The 26,759-nt window shown below is 38.0% G+C and overlaps 1 long non-coding RNA gene across 2 annotated transcripts; it reads right to left on the bottom strand.

Moving 5' to 3' along the window:
* Positions 1 to 13,203: 13,203 nt before the first annotated feature.
* Positions 13,204 to 26,502, bottom strand: LOC141568194 (uncharacterized). 2 transcript variants are annotated; one of them, XR_012491239.2, is made up of 3 exons: positions 26,094 to 26,480; positions 25,155 to 25,207; positions 13,204 to 15,119 (listed from the first exon to the last, which is right to left on the bottom strand). It is a non-coding gene; the product is annotated as an uncharacterized LOC141568194 (long non-coding RNA). The 2 variants fall into 2 exon arrangements; XR_012491238.2 differs by lacking the exon at positions 25,155 to 25,207 and having other exon boundaries at positions 26,094 to 26,502.
* Positions 26,503 to 26,759: the final 257 nt, after the last annotated feature.

Genomic DNA, 26,759 nt, shown 5'->3' with positions numbered 1-26,759 from the left:
AGTGTACCCATACTGATATCAGATGAAACAGACTTCAGGGTGAAAAAGGTAACAAGAGACAAAGATGGACATTTCATAATGGGAAAGGGGACTATACAACAAAAAGACATAACAATCATCAATATTTATGCCCCCAATCAGGGAGCACAGAAATATACCAAGCAACTACTAACAGAACTAAAAGGAGAAACTGACCAAAACACAATTATACTAGGGGACTTAAATACATCATTGACAGCTATGGATAGATCATCTAAACAGAAAATAAGTAACGAAATAGCAGCCCTAAATGACACATTAGATGAAATAGACATAATTGACATATAGAGAGCACTTCATCCTAAAACATCAGACTATACATTTTTTTCTAGTGTACATGGAACATTCTCAAGGATAGACCATATATTGGGACATAAAATCAGCCTCAACAAATTTAAGAAGATTTAAATCATACCAAGCATATTCTCTGATCACAAGGCTTTGAAATTGGATATCAACGGCAAATAGAAAGCAGGAAAAACACACAAATACATGGAGATTAAACAACATACTTTTAAAGAATGACTGGATCAAAGGAGAAATTAGAGGAGAGATCAAAAGATACATAGAAACACATGACAATTAAAATACATTCTATGAAAATTTTTGGGATACAGCGAAAGCAATATTAAGAGGGACCTTTATATCATTACAGGCCTATCTCAAGAAACAAGAAAAATCTCAAATAAATAACCTCAGGTTACACCTTAAAGAACTAGAAAAAGAAGAACAAATGAAACCCAACGTCAGCAGAAAAAAGGAAATAACAAAAATCAGAGCAGAATTAAATGAAATAGAGAACAAAAAGACAATAGAAAAAAATTAATGTGACAAAGAGCTGGTTCTTTGAAAAGATTAACAAAATTGACAAACCCTTGGCTAGATTCACTAAGATAAAAAGAGAGAAGACACTGATTAACAAAATCAGAAATGAAAAAGGGGAAGTTATCACGGAAACCACAGAAATACAAAGGATCATCCAAAAATACTATGAAGGACTGTATGCCACCAAATTCAATAACCTAGAAGAAATGGACAAGTTCTTGGAAACATATAGCCTTCCTAGGCTGAACCATGAAGAACTGGAAAATCTAAACAGACCGATCACCAGTAAGGAAATTGAATCAGTCATCCAAAACCTTCCCAAAAGCAAAAGTCCAGGACCAGATGGCTTCACTAGTGAATTCTATCAAACCTTCAAAGAGGATCTAATACCAATCCTGCTCAAACTCTTCCAAAAAATTGAAGAAGAGACAGTACTCCCCAACTCATTTTATGAGGCCAACATTACCCTGATACCAAAATCTGGTAAAGACAACACGAAAAAAGAAAACTACCGATCAATATCTCTGATGAATACAGGTGCAAAAATTCTAAACAAAATTCTAGCAAATCGAATACAACAATGCATTAAAAAGATTATTCATCACGACCAAGTGGGGTTCATCCCCGGGGCACAAGAATGGTTCAACATCCGCAAATCCATCAATGTGATACATCACATAAACAAAATAAAGGACAAAAATCATATGATTATATCAATTGCTGCAGAAAAAGCATTTGACAAGATACAACATCCATTTATGATTAAAACACTTAATAAAATAGGTATAGAAGGAAAATACCTTAACATAATAAAGGCCATATATGACAAACCCTTAGCTAATCTCATAATTAATGGTGAGAAACTGAAGCCTTTTGCTCTATGTTCAGGAACACGACAGGGCCGTCCCCTATCACCTCTGCTTTTCAACATAGTGTTGGAAGTCCTTGCCAGAGCAATCAGGCAAGAGAAAGAAATAAAAGGCATCCAAATTGGGAATGAAGAAGTGAAATTGTCACTCTTTGCCGATGACATGATGCTATGTATAGAAAACCCTAAAGACTCCACCAAGAAACTATTAGAAACAATGAATACAGTAAATTTGCCAGCTACAAAATCAACGTACAAAAGTCCATTGCATTCCTATATACTAAAAATGACATCTTAGAAAAAGAAATACAAAAACCAATTCCTTTTGCAATTGCAGCAAAAAGAATAAAATACTTAGGAATAAACTTAACCAAGGATGTGAAACACCTATATGCTGAAAACTACAAGACATTTTTAAAAGAAATTGAAGAAGACGCAAAGAAATGGAAAGACATTCCGTGCTCATGGATTGGAAGAATCAACATAGTTAAAATGGCCATATTACCCAAAGCAATATACAGATTTAATGCAATCCCCATCAAAATCCCAATGACATTTTTTAAAGAAATAGAACAAAAAAATCATCAAATTTGTTTGGAACCACAAAAGACCCCGAATAGTCAAAGCAATCTTAAGAAAAAAGAACAATACTGGAGGTATCACACTCCCTGACTTTAGCTTGTACTACAGGACTACAATAATCAAAACAGCATGGTATTGGCAGAAAAACAGACACATAGACCAATGGAATAGAATTGAGAACCCAGAATTAAAACCACATGAATATGGACAGACAATTTTTGACAAAGAAGCAAAAAACATACAATGGAGAAAAGACAACCTGTTCAATAAATGGTGCTGGGAGAATTGGAAGCTACATGCAAAAGAATGAAACTGGACTGCTATCTGTCACCATGTACGCAAATTAATTCAAAATGGATCAAAGACTAACGCATAAGACCTGAAACAATAAACTGCATAGAAGAAAACATAGATACTAAACTTATGGACCTTGGGTTCAAAGAGCATTTTATGAATTTGACTCCGAAGGTAAGGGAAGTAAAAGCTAAAATAAATGAAGGGGACTATATGAAACTTAGAATCTTCTGCACAGCAAAAGAAACCATCGACAAAATAAAGAGGCAACCAACTGAATGGGAGAAGATTTGTGCAAACAGTACCTCCGATAAAGGGCTAATATCCAAAGTATAAAGGGAACTCATGCAACTCAACAACAAAAAAACAAATAACCGAATTGAAAAATGGGCAGACGACCTGAAGAGACATTTCTCCAAAGAGGACATACAAATGGCAAATAGACATATGAAAAAATGCTCAACATCACTAATCTTCAGAGAAATACAAATAAAAACCACAATGAGATATCATCTCACACCAGTCAGAATGGCTACCATCAACAAGACAAATAATAACAAGTGTTGCAGAGGCTGTGGAGAAAAAGGAACCCTCATACACTGTTGGTGGGAATGCAGATTGGTGCAGCCGCTATGGAAGTTAGTGTGGAAGTTCCTCAAAAAATTACGAATAGAATTACCATATGACCCAGCAATCCCTCTCCTGGGTATCTACCCAAAAAATCTGAAAACATTTATCCATAAAGACACGTGTGTTCCAATCTTCATTGCAGCTTTATTTACGGTGGCCAAGACATGGAAACAACCCAAATGTCCTTCGATAGATGAATGGATAAAGAAGTTGTGGTATATATACACAATGGAATACTATTCGGCGGTAAGAAATGATGAAATAGGACCATTTGTGACAACATGGATGGATCTTGAGAGTATAATGCTAAGCGAAATAAGTCAGACAGAAAAAGCAGAGAACCATATGATTTCACTGATATGTGGTATCTAAACTAAGAACAACAAAAGAACAAGACAAACAAATGAGAATCAAAAACTCATTGACACAGACAATAGTTTAGTGGTTACCAGAGGGTAAAGGGGGTGGGGGTTGAGAGATGAGGGTAAAGGGGATCAAATATATGGTGATGGAAGAACTGACTGTGTGGTGAACACACAATGGGATTTATAGATGATGTAATACAGAATTGTACGCCTGAACTCTATGTAATTTTACTAACAATTGTCACCCCAATACACTTTAAAAAAATAAAAATAAAAAAAATAAAATACCCAGAATAGGCAAATCCGTAGAGACAATACATTAATGGTTTTCTCGAGATCAGGGAGAAGAGAATGAAGAGTGACTGCTAAGGGGTCCAGGATTTCTATTATTATTATTTTCAATTACAGTCGACAAACAATATTATATTATTTTCAGGTGTACAACACAGTGATTAGACATGTATATAATTTACGAAGTAATCACCCCGATAAATCTAGTTACTACACCACACATAGTTACTACAATATTACTGATTATATTTCCTATGCTGTACTTTACATCCCTGTGACTGTTTTTATAACTGCCAATTTGTACTTCTTAGGATTTCTGTTTGGAGTGATAAAGATACTCTGGAATTAGATAGCGTTGATGGTTGCACAATGTCAGTGAATATACCAAAACCCACTGAATTATATACTTTAAATGGATGAATCTTATGGTATATGAATTATAAAAATGCAAGTCTGGAGTGGAGCCCAGAATTCTGGTTTTCTAAAAGCTTTTGGGTGATGTTAATGCTCCTAGTTCACAAATCACACTTGGGATACAAAGGTTTAAAAAACTCATTCTAAGGTCTGGGTGATGTATACAGCACTCCACTTCTGTACATGCGTAGTACTAGTGATGTGTAGTTGTATTTTGCTGCAAAGGGAAGTCCCTCTTATATCTCCTTGTTAAAGTGCTAACTCTGCACAACAGATCTTTGGTCAATGTGTGATATATATCTCACAAGGGACATGGACTTATCGCGTTAAGATGGTATGTACACCACACATCTTAGCACCCCAACCACCCGTACTCTCTGAGGGTCAATCAGAGTGGGCGCTAGTAAAACCAACATCAGGGATGTTGCATCTCAGAAACTAAACAGAACTGTGTCGTGCGGGGCGGCCTGCGGGGGGGGCAGTCCCGCTCCCTACATAAGAAGGCAGGATATGGCTAGGCCAAAAAGGAACACCCACAGAACCATAGATAGGGGAGTCATACCTCTACATTCTCTCTGGCAGCTGGTGGAGACACAAGCAGTAGAGTCACATGATCCTCAGTCCACCATTCACTTCTCTGTCTGCCAACCAACCAACCAATCAACGCAGCCCTGCAGTTACATCAGTAGCCAATTGGCTAACTGGTTACAGCTGGTGGCCAACCAATCACAGTTGATGGTCATTCACTACCCAAACCAGCACCTCCCCATGCGAAGCCGAGAGCCTGAAAACTGCTCTCTGGGACTCTGTCCCCACAACTGTATCAAGCAGGGCCCCACCATGGAAACAGAAACAACTCAAAGTATTTAGCACAGAGGAAATTTTACAGGGAATTTATTGCACAGGTGATGGGTGACCTGAGATGCCAAATGGAATAGTGAAGACACTCCAGAAGTTAGTAACATTAGGACACTAGTAACCTGCCTTGGCAGGTTGAGAGGCTATATTAACGAAGTCCATGAGCCAGGTACCCAGGAAATTGAAAACAGTTAGTTGGCCTCACTCTGGCAGGAGCTGGAGATACAGAGGGCACACAGCTGGAGGTACCAGACAGGTAGAGAGAGATGGGGAGAAACACCCTGGCTTCTCCCTTTCTCCCACCCTCCATGTCACTATTGGCTGCTATAACAAAAATACCATTAACTGGGTGGCTTACATGACAGAAATTTATTTCTCACAGTTCTGCAGGCTGGAAAGTCCAAGATCATGGTGTCGGCCCTTTTGGTTCCTGGTGAGAGCTCCCTTCGTGGCTTGCAGGCAGAGGCCTTCTTGCTGTGTCCTCATGTGGCAGAGAGACAACTCATCTCTCTCCTGCCTCTTCTTATAAGAGCACTACTTCCAGTCAGTTGGGCTCCACCCTCATGATCCAACTACCTCCCAAAGGCCCCACGTCCAAATACCATCACATTGAGAATGAAGGTTTCGATATATGAACTTGGGAGGACACATTCAGCCCATAGTACTCCAGGATCTTGGAAGGGCTTCCCATTGGCTGAAGTGCATTTGAAACCAGCTGACATATAGCCTGGGAAACAGCCTGTGAGGAACAGCCCTCTGAAATGCAAGCCCAAATCAGGGAAGAACACGAATGCAGTGGAGGGAAAAATGGACCAAAGGCTGGCATAAGGCCATAAAGGAGGTGTAAATTTATAATTTATCATCGTAAATGCCAAGGAATAACAAAAATAACAAAACCAGAAGGCCTGGTTGAAAAGCTATTGGCTGCGCATTAGAATCACCCAAGGGTTTTAAAATCCCCTGCCAGGCTGCACCCCAGACCAATTACATCAAATTGTCTGGGGGTGGGACACAAGTGTCATTGTTTTTTTTTAAAACTACCCAGGTGATTTCAACATGCAGGTAAGGCTGAAACAACTACTTTGGAAAAAGAGATTGGGCTGATAATATTTTGTGTAGCTTACTATTAGGAATTACGACAATAGAGGCATCATTTTTCTATTAACCTTGTATTACAGCAGCAAAAAAAAACTGGAGCAAGAGAAGAAAGGAAGGAAATAAGGAGGACAGACAAGGAAATTTCACTAATGGGGTTTTTGTGGTAAATATACTATTTTAGAAAGATGTCTAAAAGAAAAGCAAAATGTTGAGGTGGCAGTCCATGGTCAGAGCGGGCAATTCAAAGAAAGAGTGTGATTAGGGGAAGGAAAGCATCAGTGTTAGCTAGTGGAAATAAGACAAGTTAATAAATCCAAGAGGGAATAGACAGGTCAGCTGGACACTGCAGAGAGAGCCACAAAACAAGAAAAGAGGCAGAACTGGAGAAAGGACTGCATTTTTTTTTACCATAAAAGTGAGAAGAGCCAAGAACATAATAGAAAAACTAGAAGTAGAGTCCAGTCAATAGGCACAATGCTTGTGCTGCTTTTAGTTGCCGAGGCGACAGGAATCCTTTCCTCATTAATGCTAATGCAGTATAATGAGGAAAACCACATGCAAATATAGTCACAAATAATTAGAGATGGAGTCATACCTGGTCCAGGGAGCTTCCTTGGGGAAAAGGTAAGTAGGAATTGGGATGGGATTTATGTGAGTTGGTTGTAAAGAAAATGGATTTGATTTACATATGAAAGCAGGAAGTTGGGGCCCCTGTAGAGTGTCTAGGAAAGGGAAATGAACCAGGTGGCTGCTTCTCTGTGTTGCCTCATGATGCACTGTGCCAGTTCACCTGGGAGTGCAGAATCCAGACAGCCCAGACTTGGCTGGCTCTCCACTCCAGAAGTAGAAGCATTGATTTTTTTTTAATGTAGGAGGAAGTATCACAATTTACAAAATTCACCCTGCCCTTCCTGAAATATGGAAGTGGCATTTTTTTGTTTTGTTTTTACTCAGTTATCCTGCCTCCCTAGTTACTAAAAAATTCCATTTTTGTGTTTAACTTCTTTTTAATATTGTGAAAGGATTATCATCACAAATTATCTTTGATATTTGAAGATACTTTCAAGTACTTTTCACATATTCGGAAAGAAATTTAAATAAAATATTTTACTTTTTAAAGTTTTTTTTCTTTTTTTTTTCCTCAGTGATTAAAGCGAAGTCAAATGCTTAATGTTTCAGAGTAATGTTTCTCAGACTTTTCTGTGCACAGGAATCACCTGGGGATCTTGTTATAGATTCTGATGGTCTGAGCTGAGGCCTAAGATTCTGGTAATGTTGTTGCCATTGGTCTAAGGACCTCACTTTGAGTAGCAAGATCTTAATTCCTTAAAGCAGTTACCAGGACTTATAAATGGTAATTTGGTAGTTAAATGGTAAGCAACTGTAATATTTTTGTTTCATGAACTTTTTTCATTTGTGGAAACAATTTTTGCAGATTTTCCTTTTATAAATTACACAGTAGAACTTGGTTATAAAAAGTTCACTAATTATAGAAACGAATGGAGTAAAAGAAAAATCCATCTTCATTCTCCACACTTCTCCCTCAATCTCTCTTCTCTGTGGATAATAAATATTTTGGTATAATAAACACTTTGTATATATAAATAAAAATAAATGGGAATAGTATAATGAATGCTTTGGTATTTATTGAGAACTTTTACAATGCCACAATAATGCTACGTAATAAATTCACCTCAAAATTCAGCAGTTTACAACAGTTATTTTTTTACCTCATGTTTGGGGGTCTCAGGTGAACTGCTGTTTTCTCATCTAGAATAGATGTAGCTTGGCAGCTCTACTTCAGGTTCCATGTTCCAAAATGGAAGCTCCTGGCTGGGATTGGGTTCAAGTTGGCTCCACATTTCATTCTGGGGCCGAGGCTGAAGAAAAAGGAGTAGCAGCTACTTGGGGCATGTGCTTGTCATGGACAATCGCAATTGCCAAGAAGACAAGCCCAGTATTCAGGTTTATGTCCTGTCTGCTAACACTGTTCAAAGCAAGTTACGTGGCTAAGACATGAATTAAAGGGTGGAGCTATTCATTCAGCTCAATCTAAGGCTGTGATGGGGGTGGGGGTGAGTGGGGGGTGGGTATTTATAATTTTATTAAAAGGAAATGAAGAGTTGGAGTGAATTTTTAATCTATGAAGCCATTGAGGGTATTTCCTTTCTAGCCTCTCTTCAGTCTTTTGTTTTGTCTTCTACCCCTGGTGAAATCCACTGCATTCATGTCAAGTTTTCATGTGTTGTCATCTGGCTTTTCCATCAGAAAGCACTGGGTGGAGAAAAAGAGGGTCAAAACTCCTCTCCCTGAGTGACTCCACCTTGGTGACAGTCTAGAGCAACGACTAATACAAGAGAATCAAAAACTCCCTGGCGGTTTCCATGTGTTCATATAAGAACAGAGCCAAGCAGTGGTTACTTAACAATTCGGTGAGGTCCTTCATTTTAGGCCGGGGCAATGAACGTGTTGGCTTCTTTCCCAATTTGTTCTTCAGTCACAGCCAAGGGGATTTTCATTAAGGGTATCTAATGCCATTTGGAAGTTTTTGTCTGCAAAGTTTAATAAATAATCTCAGTTTCAAAGCTCATTTTAATTGCCTCTAACCCTTTACTAATGAACTATTCTTCTCTTCACCTAGATGCCAGAAGATTGTTGCTGTTGACATCTCCATGTTTGGATATTCTGCTCTTTGCAAAATAATCTCAAGGTGCATAATGAAAGCTATTGATGCCCCAATCTATATGCCCTCAACCAACTTCTGGATTCAACGCACCTCTCTGCTTGCTTGCTCTGCTTGCATGCAGGGCAGCCTGGAATGCCTTAGGTTTAATGCTCCCAGGAGGAACCTTCAACCAATGAGAAACTGGAGCCAGTGTATAATCAGCCCAGCTGATTATGTGTCAGTGGGGCACATTCTCAGAATGGATGCCAGTAACCTGCTCACACACACACACACACACACACACACACACACACACACACGCACACACACATTTATTGGCTGTCTTTCCTTTCCTACCTCACTTCCCACTCCCTGTAGCACTTTCTGGGGTCACCTCCCAAATAAACTACTTGTACCCACATCTTTGCCTCAGGGTCAACCTTTGGAGTAATCCAAACAAAGACAGGTTATAAGCAGAAAAAACAGAGCTTTCCCTAAAATGCACAAAACTCAGAGCGCTTGAAGTAATAAAGTACCTTAATTTATGTGCAGATAAAAAATAGTTGGCAGATGGCATTGCCCTGTCAGAGCTGACAAGTTAAAATTAGTAACCAAATACCAACACCATGAAAAGAGAGAGAGAGAAACTCCCACCCAGGTATTGGTCTGTTTTTGAAGCACAGAGAAGGTGGAGTTTGGTCCTCAGCAAGGGCAATGCCCCCGCTGCCCTGACTTATTCTGATCTCCAGTTTCTTCTCTCTCTGGCTGCCCCTTCATTGGTCTGAGTGCCCTTTTCTCTGTCCAGAGGGATAGGTATAATCCTGTGCTCATTAATTCCAGAGCAGACAGATTAGCATTAGGCTCCTGTGCTTCTGAGAGCTGCTATCAGTCCCCATTTCTGCCCCAGATCACCTCCTCTTGGCCCACCTTTTTACAGCAACCAGCTTGGTGAAGGTGTCACCTGTCAACACCTTACCTTGGGGACAGCACCTATCTCTTGCTTTCTGCCAAGTGCTTCTCTTTTGCCGTCTCTTAAGATGCCTTCTGGAAAACATTCGGCTGTTTTAAAGCATGTGCATCCTGGAGGCACAAGGTCACACACACACCCTGGGGCAACTCTTGACCAAAGGGAGAAGAAAGCTGATGGGTAATTTCTCATTTCTCATTTGTCTGGTGGACAATTTTGAGGTGTATTCTATGCAACTTTTCAGAGCGCCACCCCGCCAGGATTGAGCCCCAATTGCCCCTAGTGTTTATTTAGGTTGATAACTATATCTAGTATTCCTTCCACTCAAGTTCTGTGGGATGGAACTGTCCAAAGTAAACTTCCTGCATGCACATGCTTGTGTTCAGCTCAGCTTTCTGGGGAACCTAGTACTTCTTAGGTTCACATTCCAGAATGACAAGTTTCTCTTTATCCACTGGCTACTCACTCAACACCTTCCCAGCCCAATTGCTCTTCTGACACCGTCATGGTCACACCTTTGTTCATTGGATTGTCTAAAAACTAGAATTTTACTCCTGATTAACAACTCTTAAGAAATTAACCATTTGTAACGATATGAACAAACATTTAGAACCCTAACTTCTAGAACTTCTTGTTGAATATTTGAGAACTCTGATAAGCTCATTTTCTTAGCCGGTGTTCCTCCTTCATTAATTGCCACCTTTCCTTGGAATGTACCATATTTATACCTGTGGCTGAAGATTTTGTGGGGATTCATTGATTCAGAAAAATGTTTGTTAATATTCTTGGCACTTGGATTGGCACTACTGAGTACAAAGCAACTGAGATGTACTTGCTAAAATTTAGGGATAATCTACGAATGAAATAGAAAAAACTTTAAAAGTAACCAACAACTAACAGAGTTCGATAAGTGTGATAAAGAATTGACAAGGTGCTATGGTGGAGAGAGAAATCACATTGAGTCAAAGCTATAAGATAGCACAGACTTCACACTGTTCCTCAGTCAGGTCGTGAAGGATGCTCCCCTTGGACCAGACTGAGATCAGCAAAGATAATTGTCAGCTTTGCCACAATGGCACAACTGCTCTTGTTTGGTTGGCTAAGGCATTTTTGAAGAAACATATTTCAATTTAATTCTTTTTTTCTTCTTTATCCATTCATTGATTTATTGGTGGACACATAGGTTGCTTCCATATTCCTTAGGTTTATTCTTTGTTAAAACTTTATTTTTTTAATTTTTATTTAAAATATAGATAACATACAATATTATATTAGTTTCAGGAGTATGTCATAATTATTCAACATTTATATACCTAAAGAAGTGATCACCATGATAAGTTCAGCAACCATCTGACACCATACTACGTGTTATGCTATCACAACATTATTGACTATATTTCCTATGCTGTATATTACATCCCCACTTATTTGTTTTCTACTTAGAAATTTGGCCCTCTTATTCCCCTTCACCTCCCCCCCCTTTTTAAACTTTTCAATTACAGTTGACATTCATTATTACTTTATATTAATTTCAGGTGTACAGCATAGTGGTTAGACATTTATATAATTTCAAAAGTGAACCCCCAACTAGTCTAGTACTCACTTGGCACTACATATAGTTATTACCATATTATTGACTATATTCCTATAAGCTATACCCTACATGCTCACAACTCCTTTTTAACAACAAATTTGTACTTCTTAACTCCTTCCCCCTTTCTTTAACCACACCCTCAAACCCCCTCCCATCTGGCAACCATCAAAATGTTTTCTGTAGTTATGAGTTTGTTTCTTTTTGTTTGTTTGTTTTATTTTTTAGATTCCAATATATAAGCAAAATTACATTGCATCTGTCTTTCTCTGTCTGATACTCCATTTAGTGCAGTACCTTCCAGGTCCATCCATGCTGCCAGAGAGCCCATTCCCTTCCATGTCTGAGCAATATTCCATTGCATATATGTACTATCCCCTCTTTATCCATTTGTCCATCGATGTCAGGCTGCCTCTACATCTTAACCATTGTAAACAATGCTGCAATGAACATAGGTATGCATAGGTCCCCTCTGAGTACCGTTTTGGGTTTCTTTGGATAAATACCCAGAAGTGGGATTGCTGAGTTCTTCTTTGTCTCTTCTTATAGCCTCTGTTTTAAAGTCTATTTTGTCTGGTATAAGTATTGCTACTGCAGCTCTTTCTTCTTCTTCTTTTTTTTTTTTGAAGAAGTAATCTTTTTCCATCCCTTTACTCTCCGTCTGTGTGTGTCTTTCAATCTAAAGTGAGTCTCTTGTAGGCAGTATATGTATGGGTTTTGTTTTCTTATTAATTCAGCCCTACTATGTCTTTTGATTGGAGCATTTAACCCATTTACATTGAAAGTAATTGCTGATAGATATATGATAGCTACTGTCATTTTATTATTCAAAATTTTGATTTTTTGTTCCCCCCATCTTAAAGAAGTCCCTCTAACACATTCCTTGTAATACTGGTTTGGTCATGATAAACTCTTTTAGCTTTTTCTTGCCTGGGAAGTTCTTTATCTGTCCTTCAATTTTAAATGATAGACTTGCTGGATAGAGCACCCTTGGTTGTAGTTCCTTGCTTTTCATCACTTTGAATATTTTGTGCCACTCCTTTCTGGCCTGCAAAGTTTCTGCTGAGAAATCAGCTGACAGTCTTATGGGAGCTTCCTTATAAGTTACTAGTTGCCTTCCTCTTGCAGCTTTTAGGATTCTCTCTTTGTCTTTAACTTTTGCCATTTTAATTATAATGTGTCTTTATGTGGGGCTGTTTGGGTTCATCTTGTTTGGGACTCTCTGGTTTTCCTGGACTTGCATATCTATTTCCTTCACCAGGTTAGGAAAGTTTTCAGTCATTGTTTCTTCAAATATGTTCTCAATCCCTTGCTTTCTCTTTTCTCCTTCTGGTACCCCATGATGCAAATGTTGTATGCTTGATGTTGTCCCAGAAGTCTCTTAAACTATCCTCATTTTTTTGGATTATTTTTCCTTTTTTTCTGTTCCTGTTAGGTGTTTTCTGTTCCCTTATCTTCCAAATCACTGTTTTGATCCTCTGCTTCATCTAGTCTTATTCTTCCTAATGCACTCTTTGTTTCAGTTATTGTATGCTTTACTTCTGAATGATTCTTTTCAGGATTTTTATGTCTTTTTTATGCATCTTATCACTCTGCTGAGGTTCTCATTAAGTTCCTTGAGCATTTTTATAACCATTGTTTTGATCTCTGTCTCTGGTAGGCTGCTTGTCTCTATTTTGTTGAGTTCTTTTTCTGGAGTTTTCTCCTGTTCTCTTATTTGGGATGGATTAATTTGTTTCCTCATTTGGGCTGCCTCTCTGTGTTTGTTTCTATGTATTAGGTAGATCTGCTATGTTTCCCAGTATTGGCCAGGTGGCCGTATGTAGCACATGCCCTGTGGGGCCCTGGCACAGTCTCTCTGGTCACCTGCTCCCATTGCTCCAGGAGTGTCCCTTGTGTGGGTTGTGGGTGCCCTCCTATTATAGTTGAGACTCGATTGCTATTGGCATGTCAATGGTTGGCATTGGCCCTCAGGCTGATTGACTGTGGGGTTTGGCCACATCCACAGCTTATGGGCTGGAGTGTGGGGGGCATACCCCACTGAGTGGGATTTTCCCTAGCAGGTTCTAGTGCCTGTTGAGACCACCCTTTGTGTGTGCCACTTGTGGGGCTAATTGGGCAGTGCTCTGATGTGATCTGAAGCCAACCTCCAAATATATTGGTTCTGGGTCTTCTTGGAAGGAGCTCTGGTGCAGGCCCAGGTCATCCACTTCCTGTGACCAGCTGGGGACTACCTGGTAGGTGCTACAGAGTGATCCATGGTTGTTTGCTGCCTGTGCTAAACCTCGAGATGTGTGAGAGAGGCCACATTGCAAACTGAGGATGGCTGCTACCAGTACCAGGCCCGGGGTAGCTCCACAAAAAGTCAGTACACCCCAAATGCTGCTGCCACCTGCTGGCTCCTGTAAGGTTCAGCCCCTGATAAAGGCTTGTGCAGTATGCAAGTTGGGTGAGGCAGGGTCTTAGGAAGTCACTAGAGTGAGAAGAGTTGTGGTAACCAGGTTAATAGAGAATCTGGTTTGATGCCAGTGTTGAGTCTGGAGCTACTCAGCAAAGTCTCAGAGCACATTGAAGCCAGTTCCTACCTTCCTGAGGCTCACAGACTTGGATAGTTTTCCAAGAAAGAGCACAATGTGGGTGGGGCTGGCTGCTTGTGAGAAGGTGCCTCTGGCATTGGGGGAGTTGGGTGGGTAGGGTCCCAACAGAGCTAATCAGACCAATTCAGATTCAGATTTGGCCTTGTGGGGAGGGCTCAACATAGGAAAGATGGCACCCACCTTCCAGCTGCAGAAGACCCCCCACAGGGAAAATGACAACTGTTCTCCGGCCCTTGTGCCCAATCCACACACCTCAGTCTGTCCTCCCATTCCCCTATCCATATGCCTCTAATGCCCCTTGAGTTGCCATCCCTCCACTAGAGCTCAGGGTGAATGCCTGGAAGTGAGAGTCTGTGCATGGGCTGTTGAAGAGGACATCTGGGTTTCCTGCATCCTTTTATCTCACCTGGATGGTCGGAATCCCCTCTGCTTTTTATAGCCAGATGTTGTGGGGGCTCCTCTTCCCAGGGGCACCAGTACACTGGGCTAGGGAGCCTGGTGTGGGGCTGGGGTCCCTTGTCCTCCAGGGGTGAACCTCCATCACTGGGATATCACTCCTGATTCTCAACTGCTACACAGTGGTTTAGAGCCAGCCCATCTCCACCCCTCCAACCAGTCTTGACATGGCTTCTTCTTTACATCCTTAGTTATAAAACTTTTGCTCAGCCAGACTTTCGATGGTTCTCTAGGTTGCTTGCTCTATAACTTAGTTGTAATTTTAATTGTTCATGAAAGGGAGCACATTGTTTATCTATTCTGCCATCTTGGATCTCCAGTCAATTTAATTCCTGAACATTTTGGTGGCTGCACACATTTAAAGCTCCAAAGGCATTTCAACAAGTTTTAGTACTTTGTTGTTGAATAGCTTGTTTAACCTTTCCAAAGTTGAGCACTTAGAGTTACAAAATCTATCTTTTCTGAGGTTGCTTTGTCATAATATATTATTTTGAAGTATTGTGACTCTTCATGCCTCCTGGGTATTTCTAGTTGCTTATGAGAATTTCACTGTTATTTATTTGTAGATGGCAGTTTGACCTAGAAAGAACAAAACATTAAAAATAATAATTACGTAATTTATGCCATCCCTAATGAATTATGCTTTATTTTCTAAGAGCTACAGATGTTATATTACTCATAACAGTCTGTTCACATATTAGTTATGTCACACAAATAAGTTATTTGTTAACTTGAAACACTTAAGCAAATTCTGTGTGCTTCTTTAAATTAAAAAAGTAGGTATCAGGGTATATTAACCATTTTTGTGTGCATGCCTGTAAAATGAGGAGCTAAACTAGTTGAGGTCTAAAGCCTGTTTAACACAGAGTGTGGTTTTTCAGGCCAGTAGCATCAGGATCACCTTTTAGAAATGCAGAATCCTAGGCCACACCCCAGAACTACTGGTTCAGAATCAGCATTTGAACAAGATGTCCAGTGATTCATGAGCACTTTAAAGTTTGAGAAACTCTGATCTACTGTTTTCTACAACTATAATTCTACAAGTTTTAAGAGCTAACTTTGGCTTCAATTGGAATATCTGATACATAGAACACTCTCAAGATACCTGGTGATCATGATACTTGGGTTTTAGAATATATACATATATTTTGAAATATTAATTTCTAATAAAGATTTTTTTGTTGTGTTTTTAAAACAAGCCAAGTTATAGGTTTAAAGGATCTTTAATTATAATGGTACATTTTCTATGCATTGATCATTTATGTACTCCTGATTCTCAGGGCAAAGTTTTAGGTCTTAGAAACTTAGAACTACTTTAATTGTCACATATTGGGTATATCTCTTGGGGGTATAAATCTGCCCAAATGATAAATGTCCAAGTAGTACATTTAATGATGTTCGATCATATTATAAAATCTTCAGCCATGTTTTTAAAGATAGAATTTTTTTCTACCCATCAGATTGAGTAATGAATAGTATCATTACTCCAGGGTTTGGGAAGGGAAAACCAGTCCAATTGGTAAGGATATGATCTGACAAATTTTTTGGAGGACACATCTACCAACTTCCCAGTGGGCATACATTGTGATAGAAAAGTTCCACTTTACAAATTTACAGATCGGGCCGGCCCGGTGGCTCAGGCAGTTGGAGCTCCATGCTCCTAACTCTGAAGGCTGCCGGTTCGATTCCCACATGGGTCAGTGGGCTCTCAACCACAAGGTTGCTGTTTCAACTCCTCAAGTCCCACAAGGGATGGTGGGCTCCTCCCCCTGCAACTAAGATTGAACACAGAATCTTGAGCTGAGCTGCCGCTGAGCTCCAGGATGACTCAGTTGGTTGGAGCGCATCCCCTCAACCAAAAGGTTGCCAGTTAGATTCCAGCAAGGGATGGTGGGCTGCGCCCCCTGCAACTAGCAATGGCAACTGGACCTGGAGCTGAGCTGCGCCCTCCACAACAAAGACTGAAAGGACAACTTGAAGCTGAACGGCACCCTCCACAACTAAGATTGAAGGGACAACTTGACTTGGAGAAAGGTCCTGGAAGTGCACACTGTTCCCCAATAAAGTCCTGTTCTCCTTCCCCAATAAAATCTTTAAAAAAATTTTTTTACAGATCTATTTGTACTAGAATGTTCACTGAACCATTTTATGTAAACATAAAAACTGGAAATTACCTAAATGTCTATATAAAGACATAAATTGGTGTCCAAGCTATCTAACTAGATTCAGATACTTATACAGGTTACAAACACAGATGCTAATGAGATATAGATTTAGTTCTATGCATAGAAAATGCCTCAAAGGATAAACAAGCTTTTCACAATGGCTGCCTCTGGGAAGTGGGATGGTGGGGGGATGAGGATTTTTTAAATTTTCAGTTATATAACGTTTGGTTTAAAAAAAAATAAATGTGGGCTTTGAAAATAATTATTGCTTTTCTTTTTAATGTCTTCCTCCTAGCCAAAAAAATAATAATTATGCACAGCTAAATTAAAAAGATAGGCTTATAAATTTCAGAATATGTGTGTGAATTCAAATAAATTAAAAATAGTGAAAAATTCAAGAGTCACTCAAAGAAAGATTTCTTAGCAATTCTCAGCTGTAGGCCTTCTGAGAAATACCTGAATTCTGAATTAATACATTTTTTATTACTAGATTAAGGTAATTTGGTATATGAACAACAGTTAAATTCACAGGTAATTTTCCAAATGCAAAATAAAATAGATATTATTTTTCACTTACCAAGTTGGTTAAAAGTTTGCCAATATTAAAAATTTTGCTAATATTCAGGAATCATAAGCAGGTACACCTGGGAAGATGTACACTTTTAAATGGAACAATCAAGTTTTAGTCCAATATGTATAGCTTGATACCATTTTATAAGTACATACATATTTCGTAAGCATAGCAAAAGTTGGGAAAACAAATATTATGCTCTTAACAATGGTTACCACAAGGGCAGGGGATTAGAGAACAGACTTACAACTTTTTCCATTTATAGAATTTTTTTTAAATGTTGAGAATATGGTAGCTATTTTTTCAACTATTTTCAAATTTTGAAAAGTATAAAGAGAACTGGTGAAATTCATTTACTTAAAAGCATACTTCACAACTTTTGTGGTTTTTTTTTTTACTCTTCCAGAGTTTCAATATCCTTCCTAGAATAAAATAACAAAAACAAAACAAAAGTTTGTCCTTATAATTAGGTTTGTGAAAAGATATAAAAAGTGAACTTTAAGGGGGTTTTTATATGTGGTGCCTATTAAGTTGGGAAAAAGGAAGTACATGGAATTTTATCCTATATTCTCATTTCAAATTAATGGCATTTGGAAGAAAAAATATATTGACAGAAGTATATGATACTGTGTTTTTCTAGAATCAAGGTGCGTAAATTGTCATTAAATAAATACTATCTTAAACGTGTTTTATGGCACTCTTTTGAGGGATATATTTGAGAATTCTATGTATTGTCTTTTTTTTACCTTACAAGCTTTGATTTTTAAGATTTTAGGAAATCAGGCACTTGAATCAGGGAAAAATGAGGCAATGAGAATAGTGAGCCAGTACCATGATTCAAATAATTTAGCAATAGTCCTAACTTTTATTGGAAAGTAGGATCTCTTAGAGATTAAAATAAAACTCTAGGACAGTTTTACCTTTCAAGGCACCTCGTATATTAAAAAAAAAAAAAAAAAAAAAAAAAAAGTGAATAAATAACCAAACTGGGTTAAACATTTGGGTATATTTTCAATATTTACTTTCAAGAATTCAAGTGGTATTCTCTTTCAACCTCTCAGTTTCCCTCTGTAACTGTATGTGTAAACTTCTGTGGAGATCACATCAGGAACCCACGTATGAGACTTAATATGAATGTAAACCTGAGACCTCTCATGTCCCCACCCTCACTATAACACAGGCCCTAATGGAAGTGCCTCACCATTTCTTCCACCATCAAGAAATAGTTACACCCGAGTGGAAACAGTGAGTTGAACGAACTGTGCTTGCTCATACTTAGGAAATGTCTGGCAATACTGTTTTCCATATTTGCTATGATTGATTATGAGACAAGTTGTATCTCACTGTCCCAAAGTAACAAATGAATGAATAAATCAAATGAAATTAAATGAATCATTTATTTTATGAGCAATATTTTATATTGAAAACGTGCAGATTTGTCTTTTTTTTAAAGTGAGGTATAATAAAATTGATACTAGTTGCAGTTGTACAACATAATTGCAGATTATTTTCTTTCACAGATAAGCTACAAGCTTTCCTGGGGGTCAAGGCAGTGATGCATGCATAAAACAGTTTCACTTTTTAAAACACTGCCTGTGCTATTTTTGTGTCTCTAGCACAGCGCTTACTAAATTGACAGGTATCTAATACTCATACATGACTCTGGAATGAAAAGATAAATGAACAAATGTATGATACAATTTTGTAGGGAAAACACTTCATTAGTTATCCAAGGGGGAAAAAGGGTTATAGTAAGTTATTAAAACCTTATTTTAAATATAGTATACTTACAGGGTATTTCTTATTCCTATTGAATAGCAAGGAAAGCTGCCTTAGTTATCGTGGCAGACAAATAGGTCACCCTGGGATGGTGCAATTCATTCTTTTCCAACATTCAATGCTTCTGTTTCTCTCATTACTTATTTGGAACCTAAATGAAAATTTTTCCTCTGCTGTTAATGGTACCTGGCTACTAACTAAAGACAAATTAAATTAAGTAAGTAAACACAGTGAAAGAAAACTAAAACTAACAGAGATTGTAGTCTAGATAAATTGTAAATAAGGATATCTATTTTCTGGTTAATATTTTGAATTGTATTTCCATATTTTATCTCATTTAATCAATACCTATTTGTCAGTTTGGGAAGTTTTACTAAATAAACTGTGGAATTGTGAGTTTACGTGACGTGCCCAAGTTCAGAGCCAGTCTACAGTGGACCCAGGATGTTGCCTGCTCCAAAGCCCCTGTTCTCTCTACCAAGACAGCACTGACACTTGGTCCCATCTGTGTACACTTCTAGGAAGCTGAACCACCAGCAGTGGTGATGGAGATAGAGCAAGGAATTCAAAGGATACGTAATGGAACAATTTCCAGCCTTAAAAGATGGTCACAGAAAAGGACTCAGCTTCTAAGCTCTTCTTTCCAGCAAATGGACCCAATCTCTGTTTAGTTGGAGTCACAGAAAAATCTCAAAAAGTAAAGCATGTGGATTTCAATTCCTGTATTAAATTTCACTCCGGCAATGGTAAGCTTGCATTTTATTTCGTAGTAAATAAGGAACAATAATAATCTTGATAGTTATTAATTATGAAGTTTTTCATTCTATTGTGTCTTCTGGGTATATTAAAATATTGTTCAACATATACTCACCCTCCTCATGACCTCCCTGGAAGGAGTGTACGTCTTTGCACCATTGATGTCATGTCACTTTTTTTTGGCCAAAGGAATGTGACTCAGTGACAAAGTAACAGTGTGCCAACTCCAAGCTTATATCTTAAGAGCCAACAAAAGTGTCCCTCAGTTCTCGTGTTCCTGCCATCGCCATGAGAAGAGCATGCCTCAAGTAACTGTCTGTCCAAAGATGACATGGACCCAATCTGCAGTTTGGAGCCCAGCCCAGTGATGTCCAACCTAGAGCAGCTGCATTTCAGCCAGCTCCCAGAGGGATCATTGGTGACAAGTCGTTAGAAGGTTAAGACTTGCATGTTGGTGCCAGGACTTTAACATGTAACAAGGCAATATAAGGAATGGAGAAAACTGTGTGAAGAACTCAGGGTTGGAAATTTACAGTATGGTGATTTAATACCCAAAGGAAATAATGAACTGAACCTCTGGAAACATGGTTGTCTCCTAGTTGGGGACTTTTGCATAAGAACAATTACACAGAAAATGTTCTCCGATTGTTTTCTGTTGTCCTCACTTTGGTCTCTCTTGATAGGAACTTTCAGATAAGACCTTCAGTTAATTGTATTTTCTTAAAAGTATTTGAATGGACTTCCTAAGAGTTAACAGCATTTGAACATCAAGTGGATTATTGACTCATCTTATTCAAGACTGAGGGCAAATCTAATAAATGTGCCATTGAAGCTATCATGAATTTTTCTCAATTTACATAAGAACCAACAGTTCTTATTTGTAGGATTTCCATGCTGGGGCTCAGAAATAATGAATACTTCATTATGAAAAGCCAGCTAATTAATGGGGAGTTCCCATGATCATTAGTGCCAAGAGCAAACCAAATGATTGCTGGCTAATAAAAATAATTCAATAATAAAAAGCCTAGGGAAGTTGTTTTTAATTCTGGCTGCACATTATAATCATCTGGGGATATTATATATATATATATATATATATATATATATATATATATATATATATATACACACACACCAGGGCTTCACCCCAAACCAAATAACGGTTATTTTTTAAAAGCTCTCTGGGTGATTTTTACCATGAAGCCAGGGTTGAAATAGGGCATATATGTTTTATGCAACTTTTTAAAAGCCAAATAGTCTGGATAGTTTACATATACAAAATGCCCCATGAAAAGCATCATTCCCTATAGCCTAGCTTTTATACCCAGGCCAAAAACAAAACAAACAAATAAACAAACAAACAAAACTAATGTGTATATTATTCTATCGAAAACTAAATACAATTATAAAATTTTGCCAAGGTTACAATTAATTTACTTTTGTATTATTGTTTCTAATTGTGGCAAAATACACATAATATAAAATTTACCATCCTAACCAGTTTTAAGTATACAGGTCAGTGTCATTAAGTATATTCACACTGCTGTGTTACCATTACCACCATCCTTCCACAGAACTCTTTTCATATTGCAAAAGTGAAACTCTGTACCCATTAAATAATAACTTTCCATTCTCCCCTTCCCCCAGTCTCTGGCAACCACCTTTCTACTTTCTGTCTTTATGAATTTGACAATTTTAAGTACCTCATATAAGTGAAATCATATAGTTTTTCTCCTTTTGTGACTAGCCTATTTCACATAAAAATATCCTCAAGGTTTATCCATGTTGTAGCATATGCAAGAGTTTTCTTCTTTTTATAGACGTAATAATATTCCGCTGTATGGATATACCACATTTTGTTTCTCCATCTGTCAGTGGACACTTCTACCCCTTGGCTGTCATGAATAATGCTATGAACATGTGTGTATAAATATCTACCTGAGATATTCCTGCTTTCGATTTTTTTGGTTATATACCTAGAGGTTGAATTGCTTGATCATATGGTAATTTCTATTTTTACTTTTTGAGGAAAGTGGCTACGCCATTTTTCATTCCCACCAACAATGCACAAGGGATTCAATTTCTCCATATCATCACTAACACTTGTTATTTTCTGGTTTTTAGTAGTAGCCATCGTAATGAGTGTGAGGTGGTAACTCACGGTGGTTTTCATTTGCTTTTCCCTGACAATTAGTGATGTTGAGCATCTTTTCATGTGCTTACTGATCATTTGTATATCTTGTTTAGAGAAATGTCTATTCAAGTCCTTTGCCAATTTTATAATCAGATTTTTTGTTGTTGTTTTTGAGTTGTAGGAGAAAAAGAGAGAGAGAGAGAGAGAGAGAGAGAGAGAGAGAGAGAGAGAGAGAGAGAGAAAGACCTCTTATCAGATACCTGATTGGCAAATAATCTTTCATCTCATGGGTTGCTTTTTCAATCTGTTGATTGTATTCTTTGATGCACAGAAATTTTTAATTTTGATATAGTCCAATTTATCTATTTTTACTATTTTTGCCTGGGCTTTTGGTGCCATATTCAAGAAATTATTGCTAAACAATCCATTTACTTTCAGCAAAGTTTGTCTTCTAAGACACAAAGATGATTTACAATGCAAATCAATTGGATAACCTGGATTAATTTGCTCACTTAAAACACAGGTCTTTAAAATGAATAAAATTAAAATTAAAATTGGCAAACTCTGAGGTTTTATTGAAACTTTAACTTTTGAAAAAGTATTAAATTTTATTTGTTTAGCTAGCTGATTACTTTCCCTGAAGTTTCTAATTCATGTGTAGTTCATGGATCCTTTCAAATTGAAACATAATGAGAACCCTTTTGAAGTCTAAGTCTATGTGTCATGAGTCTTTGTTTTGCCAAACTGCCTAGTACAGTGGGTAGCATTTACTCAATTAACCCTTAAAATAATAAAATATTAGCCCAGGAGTGGCTACTGATATTATTTACACCATCTATTCATTTTATAAATAAATAAATTGAGACCCTGAAGGAAAAGTAATCTAAGTGGTGAATATTGAATATGAAATAGATGCCCTGCTTGCAGGTTTAACAAAAATGCATGGGTTTAGAAGTTTGGACCACCTGTCTGAACTGTCTGAATGGAATAATTGATGCCTTGGGATGTAGGGGCACGTACGAGGTCTGACAATTAAGTTCACGAACTTGTTGCAACACTGTTGCTAACCTTTTTTTAATATCAGAGGGATTATTCATTATGAATTTGTACCAACTGGGCAAACAGTTAACCAAGTTTGCTATTTGGAAGTGCTGAAAAGCCTGCGTGAAAAAAGTTAGACGACCTGAACTTTTTGCCAACAATTCATGGCTCTTGCATCAGGACAATGAACCAGCTCACAAGGCACTGTCTGTGAGGGAGTTTTTAACCAGTAAACAAATAACTATTGAAACACCCTCCTTACTCACCTGATCTGGCACCCAATGACTCCTTTCTTTACCCAAAGATAAAGGAAATATTGAAAAGAAGACATTTTGATGACACTCAGGACATCAAGGGTAATACGACAGCTCTGATGGCCATTCCCAAAAGAGTTCCAAAATTGCTTTGAAGGGTGGACTAGGCACTGGTGTTAGTGCATAACTTCCAAGGGGAGCACTTCAAAGGTGACCATAGTGATATTCAACAATGAGGTATGGAGCACAATTCTAGGATGAGTTCGTGAACTTGATTGTCTGACATCATATGATGTCACCCTTCAATTGTGAGCAGGTGGTGCAATAGGAACATGGCAATAAATATTGGGTTTCTAAGAAAATATCCAAGAGTTTTTCCCCTCAATCCTATAAATGCTCCTAAAAACTGTCACCTTGTTCCTTGGGGGTTCTCACATTTCATGCAACTCCCAATTACTAGCAAAACATTTTGAGAGATGCTAAGAGACCCTCTGTGCAAATTGCCATGTTAACTGACCATGTTTCATACTTCTAATTAAAAACTAATTTTATTATGTAAAGTTTGCAGTATTTCAGACCTGAACGAGTTTTCTAAGTCATCAGTTCACATCTCCTTTTCCGATGTAGACTTAGGGAGGCAGTGACTTGACATAAATAAATGGCCAATAGGTATGTGGTCAAGATCCTAATTGGATTTCCAGGTCCAGAAGCTTATATATTGTTAGAAATGTCACCAAAAAAAAGAAACAAAAAAGGGACAATAGGCATGTGTTCCAGGATTTGAGTTCCCTCCTTGTCTCGCAGCTTCTGAAAGCTTGCTCTCCCTCAGGCATCCACAACGCCATAAAATCTTTGGCTTCTAGCACCCTAACTCCCCCAAGCCTAGTAACTAAGCTATGGGAACTTCCCTTCATGGCCCTACGTCCATTTGACCTGGTTCCACTGCCACCAGAAATGGGATTACTGGACACTTTCCCAATTTTCTCTTTTTTCAGATATCTTTGATAAAAGGGGCTTTATTCTGTACAGACGAGCATACTCAAAATGTTGCTGTTTCTGTATTCACATAAAATTGTATGAACAAGACTGCCAAAGTTCAAATTCATCTGACCATCCACTGCAAAATTATTGAACATTTGTGAGAGCCATCTGAGGTTGAATTAAATTTTTGATGTGCTGTGAAATTGGGTCAGTGCATTAGAATTACGTTTTAATAGTTATGAATGTACTAATAAAATGCTGTTCTTCAGTGCAAATTGGCAACAATCCCAGACTTCAGGAAGCTTCAAAGAAATGAATTTCAAAATTCCTGATTAACAAATATGCACAAGAAGTCAGAAAAGACAAATTAAGAACCCTGTATTAAAGTGCACAATAAAGACTAGATTTATCTTACAAGTTAGGATCTTAAAAGGGGCCTATTTGCACTGAAAAGGGGAATGTTATTCAATGGTGTCGGTAGCAAGTAGAAAATTTATAAAGAGAGAAGCTCCTCATTCTTCTTAGAATTTGTGATTCCAGTAGAGTCGTTGTACTTAGTCAACTATTTTCTATGTTGCTTAATGGGGCAAAAAATGGGACAAAGATGTGGGAGTCGTGGGGACTTAAATTTCTATTGGATATTATAAAGAACTTCTTAACAACAAGCTGCCTTGTGCTTCTCATGAAAAAGGTTTAAGCAGAAATTGGACAACCATCTTTCAGGGATGTTGTAGAAGATATTTATTATTTGGCTGAGAAGTGCACCCAATGACTTTCAAGATCCTTTTGAAATGTAAGACTGCTGCTACGTACTGTAAAATACAGCCCAAAGCAACCCTAGTTGAATTGCAGGTAAATAATGTCTTAGAAATGAATTCTCACCTAATAGCATTTACAACTTAGCAGAACTAAATCTATGTTTCTGGAACCCACCTGGAGGCTAAGAGACAGTCACAGCTTTGGATGTGAAAAGGACTTCGAGGGAGCTGCAAAAAAGATGAAATATGGCAACGAGGGCTTGGTTTTAAGAAGTTGTAATCACAATGGCTAAGATGGAATCATTTTACTAGAGTCTTCTGCAAACTAACCAGATATTGTTCCTGAGAAAACAATAACCAGATATTGTTCATGAGAAAAATGTATCTATGTACTATAAAAATATGAAATTATGTCATGAAAATCCAAACACAGGACACCTATGGTAGCCATTTATCTGACAAAAAACAAAATAAAACTGATCCATTTGCTTCCACTGAACCAAAGCAGTGAAATAGAACAATGAACCAGGTAATTCAAATGAGTTCAATTTTAGGATTGAAAGTGTTATTATTAGAGTCACCCTGAATTTTTTTTCCTTACAATCTCTTCTGCTCACAGGATACTAGACCAAAATGAAAGTAAATCTCTTTTCTGCCATTTCACATACTTAAACATTGTTTTTGCTCCAAGGGTCATTTTGAAAGGACACTCTCCACTGATTACTTTTGCAACTTGGAGTCCAGGGGGAAAAAAAAAAAAAGATAGAACATCCATTTTCTCTAACTTTCTGTTTTACCAAGCCTTTTAAAGCCAAACTGCCAAGAGAAGAGTGAAACAGAAGTTTCACAGTTTTTGACTTATTACTTGCATTATTTCATTCACAAAAGGGAGAATTAAACTAAACATTCCACATGCTCACCTTAAAAGAATATCTCTCATACAGAAGGAAAGACACCAGTTGGTCCAAATGCATTGATGAATAAGATATAATATTGTACATAAGTTTCCTTTATTTAATAAAAGGTATCACTCAGGAGTAGTGAACCCAGAATTAATGGGACCAGAGCTTATATGATTTGAGGGGTAGGGATATCTTTAAAAAACAAAAAATACCTCTCAGTTGGGTGGTTGCAGCGTTCCAGCAAGGCTTCCCATGTGTCTCCTCCACCACAGATTGCTCCTCACCCTTTAGAAGAAAAAACCACTCTCCTTGGGCAAGAAGGGCCCTTCTCTTGAGGCTGGAAAATGAACAGGAACCATTCTCGAGCTGACTCTCTCTATGTTGCCTGCAAATGGCTTCCCAACAGCATTGCTAGAATCCAGTACCGAGATTCTGCCCTTGTTGAAGTCATGAATCTTTTCCATCTCCCCTTTGAAAATATAGAAAAGGACTGAGATGAAAATACTTGCAGTCACTATTAAGTACACAGCATTTATGATAACAAAAATAGCCAAAGCTAGTGTAAGATCCACAATGAAAATGATCAGCTTTGCCAACATGTCTGCATTTCTCCTTGTTCACAGAAGATATTAAAAAATTCCCAAAGGCACTGAATATGCAATTATGTCTTTGTAAAATGTGGGCAGGAAAAAGGACATTTCTAAACATGCTAAAGTATGGTGTAATTCTTCCCAGGATCTACCAGGAGGGCTGCGTAATGAAATTTTTGATTTCCCAACTGATACAGAACAGTGGTTAGAGGTGAAGCATGGGATATTGCTTCACCATTAATCCTCTAATGGAGAAAAATGCAGGGATTTATTTTATCCCCTAACTAT

The sequence above is a fragment of the Rhinolophus sinicus genome, chromosome 13, assembly GCF_057876585.1.
Source record: "Rhinolophus sinicus isolate RSI-liver-muscle chromosome 13, RSI-T2T, whole genome shotgun sequence".
Classification (NCBI taxonomy): domain Eukaryota; kingdom Metazoa; phylum Chordata; class Mammalia; order Chiroptera; family Rhinolophidae; genus Rhinolophus; species Rhinolophus sinicus.
The sequence above is the reverse complement of the archived record's forward strand: the minus strand, read 5'-3'. Positions and strand labels throughout refer to the sequence as shown.